Below are 16,078 nucleotides of genomic sequence, written 5' to 3'. Positions count from 1 at the left end.
AGGGATGTATAGTGGAGAGAGAAAAAGAGAAAGAGTGATAGTGAAGAAAAAGATATAGTGGGAAAGAGAGAGAGTTGAAAGAGAAAGTGAGAACGAGCGAGAGTTGGAGGTCACAGGGATGTGTAGTTTGGAGAGAGAATGAGAGAAAGAGAGAGATAGTGAAGGAAAAGAGAAAGTGAGAAAGAGAGAGAGTTGAAAGAGAAAGTGAGAAAGAACGACAGTTAAAGGTCATAGGGATGTGTAGTGGAGAGAGAATGAGAGAAAGAGAGCGATAGTGATTAAAAAGATATAGTGGGAAAGAGAGAGAGTTGAAAGAGAAAGTGAGAACGAGCGAGAGTTGGAGGTCACAGAGATGTGGAGTGGAGTAAGAATGAGAGAAAGAGTGATAGAGGGGGAGTAAGAGTGAAAGTTAGGTAAAGAGTGACCAATGATGGAGAAGATCTATCCAGTTATTTCTGGATCAGACTGGATCAAACATGTTTCAGGCCATAATATATTCAAGTACCTGCAAAAATATATTTCTTAACTTTATTAGTGTCTCAGCAGCGTTCGAGATAACAACGATATCAGCTGTTCATCGTCAACTGCAACTAATTAGGTAAGTACATTCTATTATTATCAACATCATTATTTTTTTATAATTGATGTAGTCATCATATGATTGTATACACTATAACAGTACATGATAATATTATTTATTCTGAACAATGAATGGAGTGAGAGAAGAACAGAGCAAGCTCAGCAAGCTGTAACATTAAATTGTTTGAACAGTGGTATCCATCATTTGTAATAAATGATTGGTGACCTGTTTGGTAAGAGTAATAAAAGGGGGCGATCCACCAGTTCCCAGACGGGAACACTGTAATATTGTTGTTGCGTAGCATTTGATGGTAGAGCAAAAGCAGTTGGTTTTTTTTATATTATCAACTAGATGTTCTATGGAATTTGAAAGGAAAACATTTATATTAGGAGTCAGATTTATTTTATTGAAATGAAGAGATTAATGTGAGATTTAAATGTGAATTTTAACATATTTTGGTTTTATAAAATTAGTTATGCTACAACTATTCTAATACAGAACAATTAAGGAGGGTTATGGAATTTTGAGCATTTAATCAATTTTAAAAATTTAAAATAAACTTTGTTGCCAATGATTTTACAAAACGTTAGACAGAAATGTGTTGGACAGATTATTGTGTTTTTTATTTAAACAAGTTATATGACAGTTTAAAAAGCATTATTCATTTTTAATTAATTTGGAATTTATAAAATCAAAACAATATTGAAAAATAAATTGAATGTGGAACGATACCGTTATACTGTTGATTTCCATCCTAACTTGCCATGGTCTGAATGGAGAACCAGGGGATGTCCATCCACGGGTCAGCTCGGTCTGTCTCAGGAGGTAGGCGATCAAAAAGTGTGTGAAATTATACAGAAAGAAAAGTGGAAAGCTTTTTCCACTAGCTGGCTGGAGGGGAGACTAGAATGCTAGCCCCACTTCTACCTCTCCTCAGCGTTTTTACTCTGTCAGCCAAAACTGTCTGATCAGCTTTTAGTTTTTAAAGTTGGAAAAAATTATTTCTCTTCTTAAAGAAGGAACTGATGTTTGGGGGTATGTCAAACCTTGTGGTTCATGACAAAGCTAATAAATTATTCCCACCAATACAAGGAAAACCGAGCATTTTGTATTATAAGCTTCCCTAATTATAAAGCCCGGTCCAGACGCTCACGTTTACTATAGTATTATATTATTTACCATAAGTTACTATAAGTCTTCCTCTCAAGCAAAAGACGGTTCAAGCAAGAGAAGGATGTAAAATTGCGTCCACATGCATCCATCTTTTGTCGGTCCGTTTTCCTATTTTTTGTACTCACAAGCTCAGTTATCCCATACAGGGTGTTCTGAAAAAAGGAGCCCATAAGGCTAGCTTCACACGCTTTCGGTTTCATTCGATTCGGTTCGTTTTCGGTTTGGTTCGGCTCGTTACCGAAAACGAATGAGGCTCTCATACATGTCAGGTTTTAATTCGTACGGTTCTAATTAGGTATTTTCTTCTCAAACACAGCTGTGTTTGGATTTTCACAGTTCATGCTGGTATATTTAAATATAACAGCAGGTGTTAAATTGTTAGATGTTAATTCTTGAACAACAAAATTTTAAAGTTAATTGAAAATAGTGAATTATTTTAATAGTTTCTTTTTGATTATTGTAAAATCTGACAAAACATCTTTGGAACGGTTTCACTTGTTATTTGTTCCGCTACTACGTAGACATCATGTCGTCATCATGTCTGTCTGTCTGCGCGCTGTGTCCTTTGTGCGTCTGCGCAGGCCAGTGACGTCTCAGTCGCGGGTTTTTGCCACTGCTCAATCAGCTGGTTTTCTATACTTCTTTTCGTATTTTTTCGTCGGATTTTTTGCTGTTGTAATTTTAATATTTGTGCTATTCGATTTTTTAGAATTTAATCTTGTCTTTTGGCATCTTACCTTTTAGATATTTGCCACTTTTTCAACATACGTTTCCAAACGTTTCACGTACGTGGCTAAATTTCTGCCTTCTCGTTTTTGTTGCTAGCGTTTTTAGTTTTTCCTGTTTATTCTTTTCATGGAGGTCGGCGAGTGTGCGTACCTTGCGCTCGGTCTAAACCTTTCATCTGAATTCATCGGAATTGCAAAACCTTTTTAAAGTGTGAATTATTCTTCAAATTAATTCGTTTGTTCTATTCTTCATTGTGACTCAATTATTCATCGATTGCTTCGCATATTTGCTTTGATAGACTTTGTTAAGTTCACGACCTCGTGTGGGTGTTCATCGCTATTTATTTAATCTACAGAACCTTTTTAAAGTGTGAATTATTCTTCAGATTAATTCGTTTGTTCCATTCTTCAGTGTGATTCAATTATTCATCGAGTTCTTCACTCAATTACCCTGGTAAAATTGGATAAACTTTGTCTAAAAATTGCAACCTCATGTAAGCTTCAGTTGCCATTTTTCTACAATTGGCTTTACCTCGTGAACCTCAAACTTTCAAGTGCATCATCTCTACTGTTTGGAAATCAATCCAAAAATTCCACAATTTGAAGATCGGATTATTCGTCTGGAATTCTACTCGCTCCAGCCTACTTTTCCATTGGGGGATTCGCCTGCTGTAGTGGACGTTTTCATGCTTGTCATAGCATGGCCAGATCACTTCATCGCTTGCTGATGTCCTGTTCCTGTTGGTATTGCGGAGTCGTTGCCTGTCTGCCTGGCCACATCTCCTCTTCAAAATTTTATTCAGGTTATGTAAATCGTTCCTTTCAATTTTCATTTACATATGCATCATTATTATTTGATTAATGTCTATCTTGACATGCAATTCACTAAGGCCATCGACGCCTATTTATTCATTGGATTTGACAGTTACCCTTGACTTCACAAGTGATTTTTTTGAGGCCACTGACGCCTACTTATTATTTGATTAATGTCTATCTTGACATGCAATTCACTAAGGCCATCGACGCCTATTTATTCATTGGATTTGACAGTTACCCTTGACTTCACAAGTGATTTTTTTGAGGCCACTGACGCCTACTTATTATTTGATTAATGGCCATCTTGACATGCAATTCACTAAGGCCATCGACGCCTATTTATTCATTGGATTTGACAGTTACCCTTGACTTCACAAGTGATTTTCTGAGGCCACTGACGCCTACTTATTATTTGATTAATGTCTATCTTGACATGCAATTCACTAAGGCCATCGACGCCTATTTATTCATTGGATTTGACAGTTACCCTTGACTTCACAAGTGATTTTTTTTGAGGCCACTGACGCCTACTTATTATTTGATTAATGTCTATCTTGACATGCAATTCACTAAGGCCATCGACGCCTATTTATTCATTGGATTTGACAGTTACCCTGACTTCACAAGTGATTTTCTGAGGCCACTGACGCCTACTTATTATTGATTAATGTCTATCTTGACATGCAATTCACTAAGGCCATCGACGCCTATTTATTCATTGGATTTGACAGTTACCCTTGACTTCACAAGTGATTTTTTTGAGGCCACTGACGCCTACTTATTATTTGATTAATGTCTATCTTGACATGCAATTCACTAAGGCCATCGACGCCTATTTATTCATGGATTTGACAGTTACCCTTGACTTCACAAGTGATTTTTTTTGAGGCCACTGACGCCTACTTATATTTGATTAATGTCTATCTTGACATGCAATTCACTAAGGCCATCGACGCCTATTTATTCATTGGATTGATAGTTACCCTTGACTTCACAAGTGATTTTTTTGAGGCCACTGACGCCTACTTATTATTTGATTAATGTCTATCTTGACATGCAATTCACTAAGGCCATCGACGCCTATTATTCATTGGATTTGACAGTTACCCTTGACTTCACAAGTGATTTTTTTGAGGCCACTGACGCCTACTTATTATTTGATTAATGTCTATCTTGACATGCAATTCACTAAGGCCATCGACGCCTATTTATTCATGGATTTGACAGTTACCCTTGACTTCACAAGTGATTTTTTTTGAGGCCACTGACGCCTACTTATATTTGATTAATGTCTATCTTGACATGCAATTCACTAAGGCCATCGACGCCTATTTATTCATTGGATTGATAGTTACCCTTGACTTCACAAGTGATTTTTTTGAGGCCACTGACGCCTACTTATTATTTGATTAATGTCTATCTTGACATGCAATTCACTAAGGCCATCGACGCCTATTTATTCATTGGATTTGACAGTTACCCTTGACTTCACAAGTGATTTTTTTGAGGCCACTGACGCCTACTTATTATTTGATTAATGTCTATCTTGACATGCAATTCACTAAGGCCACCGACGCCTATTAATTCATTGTATTTAACAGTTACCCTTGACTTCACAAGTGATTTTCTGAGGCCACTGACGCCTATATAATTGTATTCAATTGTAGCAATTATTCTTTGTATTTAACAGCTACCCTTGGCTTCACAAGTGATTTTTATGAGGCCACTGACGCCTATATATATTGTATTCAATAGTAGCAACTATTAATTCTCTGGATTTGACAGCTACCCTTGGCTTTACAAGTGATTTTCTGAGGCCATTGTCGCCTATTACTCGTTCTAATTGATGTCCGTCTTGACATTCAATTCTTTGAAGGCCCATGCCACATATTTTTTATGTATGTTATTTGCTGAGCATTTTTTACAGCTTATTGTCATTTTTTAATCATTATTATTGTACCTTAGTAATAACTTTCATTATTGCACTCAATTTATATTGATTTCAGGTATCATTATTAATACCTTTGCATTTATTGCAATATCATTAATACCAATATCATTAATAATTTAATATCATTAATAAATTTGCAGTTATTGCCATACTTCAATGGTCATTAATGACATTGACCTAATTTCTTTTAAATGTTGTAGTTCTCTACATTATTTCACATGTTGTAATTTTCCCAAGATTTAACTCATTGTTTTTGTATGTGGCCATCTGCCTATTATTATTTAAGGATTCAAAGACTTAACCTACTTACAATTGCCTTTGTATGTGGCCATCTGCCTATTATTAATTTATTGATCTCAAAATATTTGACTCAAGTTTGTATGTGGCCATCTGCCTATCATTATTTTACTTGCTTATTTCCAAGTTCTCTCGAGGCATTTTATCAATTTGTGGCCGAATCTGAAATCACAATATTTCTCTATCTCCATTTTTAAGCGATTTAGGTTTTGTTGGATAGGCAAAAGACGGACGGTCAGTTGGATAAACATTCCCGGCCGATACATTTTAAGCTTGCTGACCCATCAGTTTTACCGTCCACACGCAATGACTTTGTGAAGTTGTGCTCCTGGGGGGGTTATCTCTTATGATAGAGTCCCACGTTATGAAGCTATTGTGAGAAGTTGTAGATTGCAATTCCTTCACAGATAATATGGTGTTTCTGGTATTTATAAGAGCAGTCTCTAAATTCCCTCTTTTGCGAATAAATTCACAAAAAATTAAGGCCTTCCGGCTCGCAAAATTACTGGGTTCAAACCTCAGCTCTAGCTCAGTGGTAGAAACATGAATTTTATAAGTACAAATAATCACCATAAGGTTCAAGGACCAGGTATTGGTAATTCTTACCGCTGCTTCTATGAAGTTCTTGAAGAATACCAGTAAGGAAATTAAAAGAATATTTGATGACTGATTATCAGTAACCATGTACCACTAGAGAATAATCAGGACCAACTATAGTTGTTTCTAGTTGATTCTTAAAACGCTCGTCGTGAATACAAGTATTCACCAATATACCCTTTCAAAATTCCTTAGAACTTACAACGCCAGCTCTTGAAGCTCTCTGGATCCTTATATGATATAACTGGAACCTTATTAATATAATTTCTTAATATATTTGTTCTGGCTGATGAAATGAATATCATCAAAGGATGATAAATATTGAGTGCTCTGAATAAGGTTAATATTATTGATTCAATAATTTTAAATGCTGCTAGATATTTGTTGGTACCAAAACAGCTCAAACTATATAACACGAGATGAGTTGGGATAATAAAAAATTCTATAAGTTTGTATGCTGACATAAAACACAAAATATATTCCCATAAAACAGATATGCATAAAATATTCAATAAATCTGTAATTCACTTAAATAATCTACTTTTAAAATCTGAATAATTATCACAGGCTTTGCTAATATTCACAATAATGAATTTCAAATTCATAAATATATTATATTTAATACTGGTACTTAGACTTCCAATCAATACAAAATTCTACCAATAAAAACCTGTTCGGTCTATAAGTTTGATATGATATGTTTTGTTCAATAAACAAAATTAATATTTAATAAATTAATATTCAAACATGAGATCTCAGGGCTTTTAATATGAATTCGGGCAGTGCATGGAAGTAAGCTTCCTACATATAATAAATAAATTTATAAAATGTTCTTGTGAACTATGTGATATTGTTCAACACGTGGTGACTTTTTATTTTAACTCTAATTAATTGGAATAGCGCTTTTTTATTAATTATTACCCCACTGAACGTAGACAAATGAGCTCATTTGGTTTGACTTATCACTCACTGACTGAAGTTCTGGATGTTCTCGTGGATTGAATTAATTATTTCCAATAATTAATTAGGTAGGCTCCTTTTCGTCACTGCTGGGCTAACGTGTAATCCAGATTTTTATAAGTTTCTTTCGAATTAAAGCTATTTTTATGGGAATCTTTACAATTACGAACTCTTTGACAGCACTGAGTTCACAAACAATTTACATTCAACAAACATACATTACATTTAAAAAAAAGGTTTGGCTTAATAATTCATTAAAAAATTTTTAAAAGGAATAAGAAAAGACCCTAAACTCCATGTGCATCCTCTCGGGTTGGGATCTTAAGCCAGAAGAAAGAGGTTTTCAGAAAAATTTGCTTCTTCCTAGAATAATTCTATAAGCTACTCTCTGATTGGCCTTCAATTTAATAGACTCAATACAATTGGTTGCCTTGGGAATCAGGGCTTCCTCGGCTTTATAATAGAAAAAATTAAATAAAAGAAGTTTTTATACAGATATATGGGGTATTTATCTTAAATTGAATTCATAAATAAATCGTAACATACGATTTTAATAGATAATACATTTAGTTTTTATATGAGTTTTTTATACTCTTGATTTATCATGCTTTTTTAGATTATAATAAATATTTATACAGAAATAATAGTTATTTGTATTTCTACACATCGACTTCCATTAGTATACATAATATATCCTTTATGAGTGAATTTTATATGATTCAACCGGTCATATGGGTTGATCGAATAATCAGCTGATTCGTTCAGTATTGGTTCGGATAATTATCGATTTATCCAAGATCGACTAATTCTTTTCAAAACGTAAACAAGTAACTCTAACCTCAATGTTCATGCATTTTATTTTATTTTTTATTTTTGTAATCCGCCAATAATAATTATGCCGCTTTATAATTTTTTGATCTTACCAATGGGTTCTCATAATTATTAAATCACAATAATACATGTTTTCTTATCGTTGTTGATAATGCTATTACTCCTAATCACTAATAATACTTGATTTGAGTTGATTTACTCTTTAGATAGGTCTAACCTTCTTTCCAATTTTATAGTTCTATTACATTTTATTGGCTCATTTAGAAATATTTGGTGGTTTCAAATTACCACGTGACACAAAACGCCCTCTGATTTCTGATTTAAAACGACAATTCGAGAATATAATATAAATTTTATGATCCAGTTGGTTTTGGATCAGAAATCATATATGTTACAAAGTCTGCTAATAACTCTACTGAGAATCTTACCTCCTAACAATTCAACAGCATATACAACAATAAATAAATTCAATTCAAATACATACGCCTTACATCGGCCAATCTCCTTCTACACACAATACAATATAAACTATCTCCTCCTCCATACATAATATAAATCTTTTTTCTAATCCACGCTCTGCCCTCAGGCCAGAAGCACATTTGAATGTTGGTGCAAAATCATTGCCAACCTAACAAACTGATAATTCTCCGACTTGCAGAGTATAACATATTTTCTCCCTCAACATAGAACAGTGACTTGTACATTTTCATTTCATTCTCTTGCAGAAATTGGGCTTTGTTTTCATATAATGGATATTTTTAAGGATAATCTTTGGTAGGTTTTATCAACAAGAACTTCTTATTCCTCTAATACATTGAGACTTGGGATTAATGCTTTTGGTGGTAACTATGCGGTTTGATCATTTGGCGGATAATTTTAATGATTTTCTTAATAGTTTATACATAAATAATAATAATATAATATTTTTATAATATCTCTACATGCAATTCACATTTATATGACACTTGATCTTCTTATTCGGGGTATCAACTTTGATGATTTAATAGGCATTGACTACTCTGGTTTTCGTAGTGTACAGCTGGTTTACGTTGGCTTCGGCTTGTCACTTGTCGCCATCTTGATGTTTCTTCCTGCTACATGAAGGTAAGTTGGCTTTTAACATTAGAAGTTATTTATTCTCTTGTTTCATTAATAAGAAAGGTGGTAAAAAAATGGTTTCTAAATTTTTCATTTCTTTATTTTCAGGTGTTGTTGTTCGAAGTGGATACTCGTCTGCGAAATAAGTGTGTTGCCTGGTGTTTGTTGGTACGTATTTGTTGACAGGTAGATCCATGAATCCAAATATTATTGTTTATATTCTTATCGCTTATTGTCTCGATAATACGGTTTGAGATTAGAAATATTTTCCCACCAAGTTAAATTTGGTTTGCTTTCTTCATACAACTGAACGGTATTACGTTCAGTTACGGCTGCAATTTTGTATGGTCCAGTATAAATATGGAAGAATTTTCTGGTAGTTTTTTCCAATGCATTGGATAATCTATGGCTTTTTAAAAGTATTTCATCTCCGACACTGTATTTAAATTGCTTGGATTTATTATCATGATAATGCTTTCGTGAGGTCGCTGACCTTTCTAATCTCTGTTGTACAATGTGACAGATGTCTAGGTTAGGATGAGTTAAAGCATTCGACGGTGGGAAATCTATTAACTTTTCAATAAACATTTTATTTCTTTCTCCGAAAATAACCTCTACTGGTGTATATCCTGTGTTTTCATTTATGCAATTGTTGAAACATTCTTCCAAGAACGGTAGATATCTAACCCAACTTTGATGTTTTTCAGCGCAGTACGCCCTCATGAATCGTGAGATTTCTGCCATGCGGCGCTCCACGGGGTTCGAACTAGGAGAATATGTGGAAGTTCGAGATATTTTTATATCAGCCAGGTCAAGTATTCTTTTCCATGGTTTGCTACAAAAATATGATGCATTATCTGATAGGATGCGCTTAGGTTTTCCTACTTGCGGAGTCCACTTATTCACTATGCAATTTGCTAGGACTTCCCCTGTTAGCTTACCGATGGGAAAGAACATGGTGTATTTAGAGAATGTGCATGTTAATACGAATATATATTTCTTCCCATGTTGTGCTAGGGGTAGAGGACCATAAATGTCGGCTGATACTAACTCCAATGGGGCGGTCGGCAATATAGGTATCATTGCTCCCCTGACTTGATATTTTAAATGTTTGGTTTTCTGACATAGGTCGCATGCTCTTAACACTTTGACTACCTTTTTGTGCATACCTTTCAGATAACAGGCTTCTTTTAGTGTACATATCGTTTTTCTTACTCCAAAGTGGCCAATTCTCTCATGCGTTTCCTTAATCACTTCTTCCGCTATTTCCTTAGGTATTATGATTCTCCAGTTATAATCTTGTGGTGTGGTGCGGTGAAATAGGAATCCACGGTATCGCGTGTACTGTCGCAGGTAGTGGGGCGGTTCAGATGGTCCTTCCTCCAGTATTTCTAAAATTTGGGATAGCTTAGGGTCTTCTTTTTGCGCATTCTGAATCCTTCTGGGTGTTAGTGTATTCTTGTAGACTTGAGGTTTGATATTCTCGGGATATGGTATGCTTTCGTCCATTTCCATTGCGTAGCATTTCAGGTTTGTGTCGTTACAGTAAGTGGCATCTAATTCTCGGGATAGAAAATCGGCTGTTTGATTTTGCTTTCCTGGTAAGTGTGTGAGATCGAGGTCAAATTCTTGAAGAGCGAGAAACCATCTTGACAGTCTGTTGTGGTTTAATTTAGCTGTCTTAAAAAATGTAAGAGCTTTATGGTCGGTATTGATATAAATTTTATTTCCCAACAGTAGCGTGCGGTATTTTTTACAGACTTCTACTATACTTAATAACTCCTTTTCGGTAATCGAATAGCGTCTTTGTGCTGGATTTAGGGTTTTACTGAAAAAAGCTAGTACTCCCTTATCTCCTTCGGCACTTTTCTGAAATATTTCTGCTCCTATGGTGTAATCTGAGGCGTCCACATTTATGTAAAATGGTTGGCTCATATCGGGATGACTTAATACAACTATTTCAAGGAAAGCTTCTTTTAATTCTCGAAATATCTTCTCTTCTGCTTCTGTCCACTTCCATGCTTTGTTGGTAGATAATACGTGACTTAATTGGGCAGTGTAGTGTGACATACGGCTGTTGAAACGTCTATAGAATTGAAGAAATCCAATGAATTTCTGTAGTTGCTTTCGGTTGGTTGGTGAAGGGAATTTTCTGATGGCTTCTAATTTACTGCTATCCTGGGAGATGCCGTCCGGGGTGATGATATGTCCCAAATATTTGACTTGTTGTGCAAAAAATTCGCATTTTGATAATTTCAATTTGAGTCCACATCTGATGAGACGACGAAATATTATATCTAGGTGTTGACAATGGTCCTGAATATTTGTTGAAGAAATTATTCCATCATCCACGTAGAGTGTACAGAAATCCGTGACATCTTCTCCTACGGCTTGACGAAGGCAACGAATAAATATGGCCATGGCGTTCCTCAGTCCAAAAGCTAGGCGAGTGAAGCGGTAATTTCTTCCGTTGAATAAGAATGATAGATAATCTCTTGATTCTGCCGCTATCTGGATCTGCCAGTAACCTGCGCTTAGGTCAACTGTAGAATATACATTCTTCCCACTAAAGGTTTGAAGCACCTGCTCTATCTGGTCTGGGCTCTCACGGTCATCTTCCAAAATGCTGTTAAGTGCTCGCGCGTCCAGACATAATCTCACGGTACCGTCCTTCTTAGCAACACAAACAATTGGTAAGCTATATTGAGAGCTTGATGGTTCAATAATCCCCAATTCTAACATTCTGTCTATCTCTGCTATAGCTGCCGGGCGGTATGTAAATGGTATTGGATAAGATTTTCGGTAATAGGCTTCATGAGGTTTGACTTTGAGTCGGCATTCAAAATCTTTAGCTAGTCCTGGTTGTTCTGAGAAGACATCTCTATTTTCAATGAAAACCTTCGCGACACTGTTTTTTGTATCTAAATCCCATTCAGCATAACAGTTTATCCTATCCAATAATTTTTCAAACATTTCTTCAGAGGAAATCTCTCTATCCACCACGCCGTCATCCTTCGTTGTTAAACTCAACACTTCAAAATGCTCCATGGTTTCTTCCATTTCATGAATTCCCCAAGCTCTAGGCACGCCTTCCATGTGGTATGCAAATTGTACTATCCGATTTTCTCCAGGATGTCTTTTTAAACTAAGAGGTGTAATAATTTCGGTGGTGGCGGTTTCAGGGCTTGCATGAAATTTCAATGTACGGAAATTCAAACAGGTTCGGAAATACTGTAAGAAATCAGCGCCTATTATCATTGATGGACCTTTGACTGGCAACACCAGGAAAGTATATTCAAATATAACTCCTTCTATTTCCACTTCTAAGAGACATTGAGTGGTTACTCTTATTCTTCTGCCAGGATTAATACCGGAAATGTATACATTGGTAAGGGGTAGTATAGCTATTGCATGTTTATCTTTGATGTTCGAAAACATATCCTCTTGTAATAAACAGCATTGCGAGCCACTGTCAATCAGGGCTTGTAGTTTAGTCCCATACAATTTGCATTCGATATAAGTTTGTAGCTGGCCGTCTGATGTCACATCGGTGTCGTCAGGGTTTTCTAAGAGTGTTTCACGCTGATCGTCCCGGAAAGTGGTGTCTATGTGGAGAGGTTTGGCTTGTTCCTCTAATTTGGTAGATGAATAATTATCCTTTGCTTTGGGGGTATCATATAGTCATGTAGTTTTAGAAGTGCTTATTTCTTGATTTGGTGGTGGGTTGTTTGCATGTTGATTTTGGGTTGCTTTTGTTGTATGTGCTACTGTGTAAGATGTATTTGTTCGGTTATGGTTTTGGTGTGTCTCACTTGGATTTTTGTGGTCTCTATCTCGCTTGTAATTATTTCCATTTAAACGATCTCTGCCATCATAATACGCTCCTCTATCCTGTTGTTTATTATTGTAATATTGCGATTTATTTCTAGAACTGTTTTCAAACGATTGACCTCTGCCAGTATTTTCGGGGTATTTTTGATATCGAGTGTTTGCTCCGGCATTTGACATTTGATTCTCACCATTATAATTTTTCCTGAAGCTGTTGCTATTATGATGAGGAGAATGATTGGAATCTCCTGTACGGTCATTTACCTGACTGGATTCAGAAGTGACGGATTGGATACAGTGTAAATGTTCCATTAATTCTTTGCAACTGGAAATCGAAGATACTGCTAGTGTCATGCGAACATTGTAAGGAAGCTTTTTTGTTAATATATTTGCTAGTGATGTGTCCGCCAAAGATTCGTCTAGTTGCGAATTCTTACACATCATCTTAGCTACGAATTCAGTATATGATTGTCTGCCTCTATTATCATATGTGCATGATATAATCTCTGATAGTGCGTCCATCTGTTTACGTTTACTCCAATACTGCTGCAGGAATTGGGAGATGAAGTCCTCCAGGCTGTTGATATCTCGCATCCGGCTCTGGAAAAACATCAGCGGCTCGCCGAGTAATAGACTGGACAGTTGGAAACGCCATACTAACCAAGAGGTGGGTATCAGTTCCTGAATAGCTTTTATTTGATCTATGAATGGTCGGGGTTGCATATGACGGTAGGAATTATCAAATTTTCCAAGACTTCGAAAAAGTTGAGTGCCGTTTACTGCTTCATTCGGTGTATACTGCACTCGACTGACCGGGATATTTTCCATACGTGTCTCTATTCTGGAGACTCGTTCTTCATTTGCGATCCATTTATCATTCATAATTTTCTTATGTGTATTCACTTCATCATACAATCCGGTTAGCTTCAACTGCTGTCCGCCTATAGCATTCTCCAACATGCTGTATCTCTCACTTGATTTTGCCCCCTCCTCCGCTAAATTTGCCATACATGCCTGCACGTCACTTTGTTCCTTGACTATTTCTATTATTTTCTTATTATTTTCCTCCATTTTCAACTCTATCTCGCCCTTATTTTCTAACACCTTTCCCATGACCGTTCCCATGATAGCGGTGCCCAGCTCCTTACCTAATACGTCCACCTGTTTTTCAACTTCCTTTGGTACGTCATCCAACCGTTCATTTATTTGACAGGTGACATCATCTAGACGAGTTTCTAGCTTTTTGATAACTGCAGATTGAGTATCTATTTTTGTATCTATTATATTTCTCACTTCCTCCCTGAAGCTAGAAAATTTTGCATCCATGGTTTTAATACCTTCTTGTACAGTCTTGGTAATATTTTCAGTGATAGTTTCACTATTTTTCTGCATAGCTTCCCGGTTTGCCTTCGCTTCGTTGTCCTGTCTTGCTAAGATTTGACTGAGCATGAGTTTGAGTTCGTTTGTAGAATCATTTGCCATAAGATTGGTAATGTAACCGACTGAAGAGTCTAATGTTGTATTGCGTTTTTCCAGGTTGGTGGCGGATGGCGGTTGATTGGCGATATCGGATGGCGATTGGGTGGCGGCATTCTCCGTTCCTTCGGCGACGCTTGGAGCGATCTGCGGAGACGCCGGTACCGGGTTGGACGCCCTCACTCCCTCATCTCCCTCCGACGGACTCTCATCGGAATTAATCGCATCGACGACGTTATCAATCTTCGTAGAAGACAATTGGGCTAAGTTTTGCGGGTCGAAACTGATGGAGCATATGCTGCCTCCCTCTCTCTCTCGTGGGGTCTCCGCTGCATCGTCCTGGGGCTGTTGATTTGCCGGTGTCGTGGCTACATAGTGTAACATATTAAATCTGGGTAGACAAAAAGCCCTAACAGAAACAGTAATAGGTCTGAAATAAAGTAACTGGCTAATATCGCCAAATAGATAATAACTAAGATAAGATAGCATCAGCTTGTTCTGGCTAAATGGTACAAGAACCTAAAAAGGATTTGAAGGAAGTTTATTGCTCATAAATAGATTATTATATAAAATATTTGAAGATTGAGGTTATGTACATGTATTCACGGATCGGTGACCTAGAGATCGATCAAACCGAGGAACGTAGAATCTGACCAAAACCCCTTGGCAGAGCTTTATTGCAATCAGATGGTGTGCAATATGAAAAAACACCCGTCCACGTGGCTAATTATTAGGTAGCATGGAATTAATATTAATGTATAGAATATTAACTAGCATGCAAAGAGCATAAATAAAAAACCAAATAAAAATAATTTAATGTATTCAGGAAATAAGAGTTACCAGGCGCATGAATACCGAATAAAATTTGCATGCACCAATAGTAAAACGGCAGTTAATAGGCGGCAACTGTAGGCCAGTTCAAAAATATTTCTATATATTATATAAATGTACTAGTTTTTGTGTAAAAATTTGTGTAATCTATGTTATCGATATGGCTCGAATGCAAAGAAATTATTAATCATATAGTCTAAGCAATATTTTGGCATTTTTTGTAAGATCTATTTGAACCTAAATGGCGGAGGACTAAGATATTTAAATTTTATGCTAATTTGAAAGTCGGAAAGAGGATCTGTAAAACTTGAGAAGGAAGAACCAGCACTCGCCAGCCAAATGCCACCATAAGAGGACCCCAAATATTTTAGAGCGAAGTACCTTACTAATGATTTTGTAAAAGCTAAAGTTAAAGTAAATTATTAAATTTCTTAAAAGACTTCGTGATGCTATTGTGAAGCAGAAGTCATTTTTCATTTTTTATTAAATTTATAACCCCTTGGAGGAGACGATTCCGGCTACCATATTCCCGGACCACATGGAGTTGGATCGACATCGGCGGCTTACAAGAAGATTTTCGACACGTGAGTGATTAAATTTGAATTTAGTGATGGGCGCCCTAGTGCTTCGAATTAATCTGATGATCAAAGCTAGCTCGCCGAAAGGGTTATTATAAATTGAGAAATTAATAAGAGTAATACTTGCGCAAGTAAAAATTAGTATTAAAGGTATTTAATTGAAAGAAAAATATAGATCAATATTTTAGAAATTTCTATTTAATCAAAGAAGTACGAAATCTAGGCTATTAAAACATATGCATACAATATTTAACTTTTTGCAATACAATTTGCGATAATTTATTATAGTTCTAATTCACTAGATGAATGGCTCTACCTATTCCGTCAGGTGCCG

General features: G+C 36.1%; 1 protein-coding gene across 1 annotated transcript in view; it reads left to right on the top strand.

Moving 5' to 3' along the window:
* Window positions 1-482: 482 nt before the first annotated feature.
* LOC111045678 (BTB/POZ domain-containing protein 2-like) overlaps window positions 483-16,078 on the top strand; it is a 32,820-nt gene continuing 17,224 nt past the window's right edge. Inside the window, exon 1 of the mRNA XM_039436826.1 lies at window positions 483-598. The gene's annotated coding sequence lies outside the window, so the exon portion shown is untranslated. The remainder of the gene's footprint in view (window positions 599-16,078) is intronic.

Source organism: Nilaparvata lugens, chromosome 10 (genome assembly GCF_014356525.2).
Source record: "Nilaparvata lugens isolate BPH chromosome 10, ASM1435652v1, whole genome shotgun sequence".
NCBI classification, from domain to species: Eukaryota; Metazoa; Arthropoda; class Insecta; order Hemiptera; family Delphacidae; genus Nilaparvata; species Nilaparvata lugens.
Note: the sequence above shows the minus strand (reverse complement) of the source record. Positions and strands in the feature narration are given on the sequence as shown.